Raw genomic sequence first — 7,962 nt, forward strand, 5'->3', positions numbered from 1 at the left:
GATAGCAGTTCCTTTGTTATTGTTTTTTTATTATCTAGTTATCTAGTAAAGTCGGAGGCCAAGACTCACTTCGGGTCGCTGAGCCAGCGGAGTTAGTTAGTAAAGTCTTAGCTGATTGGTTAAATAATATACCTACTATAAATATCAGGTGACAATTACAAATATGTACTTTATCTCTTTCCAAAGTAAATTTGACTTGTGTGCTGTTATGTAGGTAAAACAAGACAACAAGCTTATTTACTTTATACATAGGTACAGTCGAAGGCAAAAATATCGATCCAGACAAATGGCTCAAAAACATGTGAACACGACTTTATTGTCTAAGGTGTAAGAGCTTACACATATTTTTGAAACTTTGGGAATGTATATATGTATATTTATGCCCTTGACTGTACCTACATGCCTTATACACAGCATTTAGTTACGTTTGTGGACATAGTCAAAGTTAAGGGCTGTAAAATTTATTTCTCTGCTTGGATCCTTATTTGCAATAATTATATGTGATAAAATGATCACATATATGCACACTGTTAACAAATGCCTACAGCAAATACTATGTATCTTCGTATAAGATGGATACGTGACTCGGAAATCACGAAAATTTTATTCTCGAGTAGATGGCGCCACCAATTTTTACCACCTTTGACCTATTCTCGACTAGATGACGTTGACGGTTTCGTTTGCTATTTAACCATTTTAACGCATATCAGTGAAAGAACATGGGTCAAAACCATATAAAACTAATATATGCAAATAAAAAAAATCATTTATCCATAATTAAATACGTTTTATGGTATTTTTATACATCTTCATTTTTAATTTTAATCGTCGATAATACAATGTCGATAGATGGCAGTGAATTTACTGTGGCAACAAAATTTACTAAATATGACAGTACTCCTCTATCCTATACAATGTGTGGCCTGTAATAGGAGCAAAAAATTTAACTGTAGGCTATACTTCTCAAACAGACCAACATTTGTTCAGCGACTTTTAAAAATAATGAAGACTTTAGACTTCGTATTTTTCATACAAAATAAATATTATCTTCAATGTACGCCATTATCATTGTGATTGACGTTGCCTGTCACACCTTAAACATAACAAAAATCGCAATACATTGCGTCTTGGAAAAAACTTTAAAGTGTATTAAAAATCAAAACACAAGTTTTTTTTAAAAGTCGCTGAACAAATGTTGGTGGGTATGAGGAGTACAGCCAACAGTTAAATTTTTTGCTCCTATTACAGGCCACACATTTTGCCTACAGGAATGAGAATTTGAAAAATTGTATGATCCACAAAAACATCGATAGCGTCTAAAACTCACATTTTACTATACTGATACTTGCTCATTCTAAACATGTTAGAATTATACATATTTATTTGTAAAAATGTAAATTAAAAATAATTAAACAGCATGGATTGTGACTTTTATTTTTTCCCGCTTTCGCTCTCTTTATGCCAGAATTAACCTCGCCTAATTTTGAAGAAACGTTAAATCTCAGGGCGTATTTGTGCGTGATTGAATTTCGTCCTTATTTACATTTTTTACATCAAACATCACGTTTGCTCGTTGACACCGCGGCCGCAGGGTTCGAGCAAGCAACGCGGGACGTGAATATGGGGTATGTAGAGCGTTTAAAGGTGCCATCAGCCTTGGGGTTGCAAACTGAATTAGTTTTAGTCTACATATTTTTTGATACCAATGCGATATTTATTGGAACAAAAGAAATTGTGAAGTTAACACATTGAGTGCCGGGAACCCGCAGACCGGCAACGAGCGTAGCGCTACGAAAACGTTGCCAGATGATAATTTTGAATGATAAATAATTTTTGTAACATTAATTTGCATTTGATTTGGTTTGATTTTGTTTGAAGTTTTACAGTTAGTATTTTCCTCGCGTCGGTATGGTGAAAAATTTTGTGTTTCACTCGGTGCCAATATTTGTTTAATTCGTGCCTTGAAATCCTCGCAACGCTCAAGATTCCACTTTTCGTATAATTTTCGTCAATTTTGTAATCTTTCGCTTGCTCGGGTATCAATATTAGCACGTACGGTTAAAAATAACTTTGCCTGCGTGTTGTGCTTTTTATTGTATACTAATGATAATAACTATTTATGACTATGTGTACTTCATAATTCCTAGTTGATTAATTCGAAAGACAGACTCCATCCTTTTGCCTACTCACAGCTTGAAAGAAAGACGCTCCCTCTGTTTTACGAACAGTTCAGAACTCTGTTAAACTAAATATAAGTACGAGTACGGATAAACTTCTGAATAGAACCGAACACATAACTTAAGTCTTTAGCTCAACTCTTGCTCAACTGCACCTTTCGTGTACTGCATTCGCGACGTTTGCCAAACCATTTCATACTCTTAGTGTGGAATTGTATGAATTTGTATTCCCCGTTGGGATGTTCTGGAGACTGGTCCGGAATATTAACCGCGCACCGGGAGAAATAATGTCGAATAAACCGCCCGCGGCAGAACGTGCATGCAAGATGCACGGTTGACATGATGCGCTTGATGTATAGCTACATCTTTCAGACACCAGCGATATTCCCCTTATAAGGGTTTTCTTCATTTCTAGGGTAGCTTTTGCAAACATAAATGTATTGACGATCTATATTCGCAATAAATGCAACACTCAACTCAAGTAAACCTAGTCGCTGGATTTCGATTTACCACGTATGTATATTTTAATTTATTTAAAACCCCCATAGCAAAAGGGTTCCCGGCAAGCTCGGTTCTCCATACAAACGTTGTTAGGCTCTCATTTTAAAACGAGTAGCTAGTTTGCTCTGACACTTTGTACTTACAATAGGATAAGGTATATCTAATTAGTTTATGTAGCTTCAGATACCATAGTTAAAAAATACAGCGAATATAAGTTTTTCATACAAAGTTTGTTTATGCTCTATTTCGTTTGTTTTATAAACTGGAGCTATATAAACTAATAACCTAGATATACCTCATGTCATTGTATGTGGAAAGTTTCATTACAATCCAACACGTAGTTTTAAAATGAGAACGAAACTCGTTTGTAACTATGGAAAGGTGAAATTCGGCCGAGCTTGCCGGGGACTCATAAGTACGGACCGACCGGTATATTTTTAATAAAAGCAATATTAGTAATTGTAAAACCCTATTATTTAACTGTACAGCGAAAACAAAAAAATCCAAACAATGTTTGGAAACAAGTTATAAAGTGACGTCACAAAGTTTGTGGCTTCCCCTCCCTCCCCCTAAACGTGTGATGTAATAAATAGATGACCCCTTTACACTTCAGTTGCACTCGCAGCCCAGGAGCGGTCACAGTCCAGTCGTAGCGACCACTAGTCGCAGTCGCAATCCAGTTGCAGTCGCAGACCTGTCGCAATCACTTCGGTAATCACTGCAATCACTATCACACATTCCAGATGCAGTCCAACCGCAGTTGCAGTCCAGTCGCCGTGGGAACTGGGAACCAAAATAAGAAACAATAACGGGGATGAAAACAAGAACGGATATGAATGGGAATGGGACTGATTATTATATGCATAATTTATAAATGTATTTACTCTCTAATATGTTTTCACTGCTGAGGTGAAAAGTTGTATGTGCCACACAAGAGCAGTTTTATTGCACCTCGTGCATTAGAGTCACTCGCTATGCTCAAGATTATATTCTTATAGAATCTTTCGCTACCTCGGGGCTTTAAATCAGCACTCACAGTAAAAACGAATTGTACTCTCTTGTTGCACAATTAACTATTATCCCCCTTTATTATTCATAAATTTTAACGGGCCTGATTTAGTTAAATAATGTTTTATCCCTTTCTTACAAATAAACAAGTAAAAATGACAGATAACGAACAAACGATTACAAACAAAACAAACGAGTACAATAAAGAGTTTTACTACTACTACTACTACCACTACTACTACTACTACTACTACTGCCACTACTACTACTACTACTACTACTACTACTACTACTACTACTACTACTACTACTACTACTACTACTACTACTACTACTACTACTACTACTACTACTACTACTACTACGACTACTACTACTACTACTACTACTACTACTACTACTACTACTACTACGACTACTACTACTACTACTACTACTACTACTACTACTACTACTACTACTACTACTACTACTACGATTCATAGCTAATTCAGGCTAGTAGCGTGGTTATGAATAACGCCATAAATCACTAGAGCAACTTTCAAAGTACCTATATACCATTCAACTTACTACGTGGGCAATACAATATTTTGTTAAAAAACAGCTACAGCCGCTAAGTATAGAATACCGCAACACCTCGTATGTTGTCGTGGTCGTGAAAATTGTGGAGAAACAAACTATCCGGTCCATTAAATAAATTGCGCTGCTTTTGAGAGTTCCTACAAAGAGCATGTGGCAGAATGTCTTGCTAGACGTAAAGTTATGAACATGCGGAATTTCTATTCGTTATAATTTACTGAGTGCTTCTATAAATATTTTTACAAGCTTTTATTTAACTTGCAATTGCAATGCACCTATGTATGTACGGTTCCAATCTTGTAAGTTATATTTGACCCACTTCCCGACTTCCAATGAAGCTGAAAATTTGCTTACATATGTAAGTCGGGTGACAATGCAATATTATGGTACCATCGACCTGATCTGATGATGGAGACAGGTGGCCAATTGGCAATGTGTTAAATGTAATACATGTACTTTTATGAGTCTTTGGCAATGTATCAAATATGATACATAACAGTTTCATGTTAATATTCTGTGTGTTAATGTTTTTTAATACGACCACTATGCAAATCCTGATACACTAACAGATAGTAAGTGCATTAAAATGCAAATTATGCAAAAATATATACTAATCTAAGAAATAAGTGCAAAACTTACAGTACGAAATGAAAACTGGTGTTTCCGTGGCACCAATTTGATAATTACTAATTAATTTACAATGACACTTGTGTGTTGTGTGCATTATTTATTGCTATGATAAAGGAGGGTTGATCGAAATATTTATAGCATAATTTTTTTGTAAGGTAATAAAGTGAACCTGCTAGATTTTTTAATGTACCATGTATCACGGGTGTTACGATGCCAAGATAAGGGTTAACAACGATCATGGCCCAATCAATAATTAATACACTATTTCTGCTATGTATGTAGGTATATTCTTTGTTTTTTTTTTACACTGGTATAAATTAACTTTTCCAAATACATATTTAGATACATGTCAAATGCTAACAGGCTAATTAGTTTACTTTTTTCACTGTCCAAGTCGCGATATTTTCTACTTACTACCTACCTACAAATAATGATTATAATGTTAGTCACGTTAAAAATCACTTTCTCGAATCTTAGTGGATCCCAGACATTGTAGCTGAAACACCTACACCTATAAAATAAATGTGTAGTTAAAATTTGATTCGATAAATGGAATGGTCCATAGATAGGTTTCACTATATTAGAAAGCTTTACTAAAATACAATGTTTAATATTGACGGAAATAAACAGTGTTCATCGGATAAGCCTTTCGCAGAAAGATTTCGAATTTCTAGCTACCTACCAGCGTATCTAAACAAAACCTCCTACGCTCTAATAAATTATTCAATTCAGAATCCGTTCTTCTTGTAAAATTGTAGTATAAGTAAATATTTTTGTTTGGTTTGTGCTTGATTCGTGAATTTAAGTTTTATAAGATAAATTATTAAGATAAATTAAATTTCTGTTGAAAATTATTCAAATTATCTTCGTTTCGCGTGCGATAACTCTAACGCGGAGTTTACATTTGAAGTTCCAGCGAGCCGCAGTTTGCTTAATGCTTGAACATGTTAAAAGCCACTAACTTTATATTACCCTTTCTCTGGGGATAATTACGCGCGGTTTTAGTCTTATAAGTACGTTCTGTATTTTTACTTAGTTTAATAGAAGCGCTCATGTAACTTATACTTTGCTTTTAGTCTGCAATCTCATTTAATTTTAAAAGTTTCTCAATACTTAAGTACATCGTTTATATTTAAAAGAAATGATATTTTGAAATCATTGAGGTATTAAAGAGTACGTTCGAATTGGCCTGTTAAGTAATCTATTTTTTAATAATATGACGCCTCTACCTGTTGGATCTATAATAATCTATATTCCCTCCCAACTCTCCCAAGGCCTTATAAATGATTCGGCTCGAAAGTACGTACGACAAGTAAGCATCCTGTAAATGACCTAATTACAAGCCAACACCGTTGATAAATCTGGGCGTTTTTATCGAAAGCTGCTGTGAGGGCCTACCGCGAACCACGTTTGACGTGTTGCCTCTCTGTCTCACTTGTAAATTCGTCCTTAAATGTGACAGGGAGGCAACACGTCGAACGTGGTTCGCGGTAGGTCCTGTGTATTCCTGTTAATTTAACAAACTAGTGTAACGTAACCTGGGCGTCTAGCCAAGATGCCAATCGTACATCGATAAACGCCAAACAAAAAGAAAAAATGTATTGGGATGACAGATGCCACGAAAAGTCACGTGACTATTTTATATTATTTTAAACTTTCACGATTTTTACTCATTATTATTCACAATCGAGACCACGGCCGGGGACAACGCCGTCCTCGAAACGTCGGAGGTAAATTTAAAAATTAATTCAACGCGATTAAGTCACGTCGTTGTGAATAATAATATTTTATATTGTATTACTTATTACTTAGGTTACTTATTACACATGGTACACATTATTTAAGTTTCGGTTGGCGTTTTCTATCAACTATTGTCTAGGCCCCTGGAGATCCATAGCAACTACGCGTAATCGGGGATAGTTATTTTATGTTATGTACTTGCACTTGGTTTAAGAGTCCCCGGCAAGCTCAGCCGAATTGCACCTTCTCATACAAACGTCCGCTCCCATTTTAAAACTACGTATTGGATTGCAAAGAAACTTTGCACATACAGTGACATGAGGTATATCCGAACTGAAATTAGTTTATATAGCTCCAGTTTATAAAACAAATGAAATAGAGCAAAAACAAGTTTTGTATGAAAAACTTAAATTCGCTGTATTTTTTTAACTATGGTATCTGAAGCTACATAAAATAATTACAGACATAGATATACCTTATCCTATTGTAAGTACTAAGTTTCAGAGCAATCGAGCGAGTCGTTTTAAAATGAGAGCGGAACTACGTTTGTATGGAGAACCGAGCTTGCTGGAGAGCCTTAAGCGATTGGAATGTTTAGTTTTATTTTAGTGCATCTATTATAACTACTAACTAGTACTTAATATGCAGTAGTTCAGTGCATTGCTGTAACTCAGTGACGCAATCTATAGTCTATAATAGTCTGCCACTGCTGGGCAAAAATACTTCCAGTCCGATTTCCAGTTACCTACTTACGAAAAACAGGCCACTCGTTGAGTATTATTCGAGCCCTTTGTCCAGGCCACTATTTTCGCTTAGTCTGCCGGCTCATTGTTCATACTGGGGCACGCTCTATGGGTAGTTTACCCTACCTCTGGGGTGTACCTATGCGGTAGACATGGCGCGGTCGCAATTCCATCATCAGCGATGCGGGTGTGGAAGTGGCAGTGCAGTTTCATTTATTTTGTTTATCGATAAAGTCGTTTATATTTTTCCACCAATAGTTCCAATATCAATCAATATAATATTTTTAAAATCTGAATGCGTCCTCTGTCTGATGGCAGCAACCGCCAGCTTTGTTATTTTCCTAGCTGTAATAAGATCCTGTTGAGGTGCTCGTTGTGCTATAAAATGATATTTGTCGTAAAACATAGCCGTGTGATGACGGGGGTTGTAAAAAGTACATAATATTGGGTCAGCGAGCTCGTAAACTAACGTCGGTATGAGTGGACATTCGGAATGGTGGAATTGAGCTAGCCTAGCTCGTCAAACGGTAATGATAGTTTTCATCATTATTCCGTGTAGGTACAGCGAATATGAACAAATTAGC

The sequence above is a fragment of the Cydia strobilella genome, chromosome 3, assembly GCF_947568885.1.
Source record: "Cydia strobilella chromosome 3, ilCydStro3.1, whole genome shotgun sequence".
Classification (NCBI taxonomy): domain Eukaryota; kingdom Metazoa; phylum Arthropoda; class Insecta; order Lepidoptera; family Tortricidae; genus Cydia; species Cydia strobilella.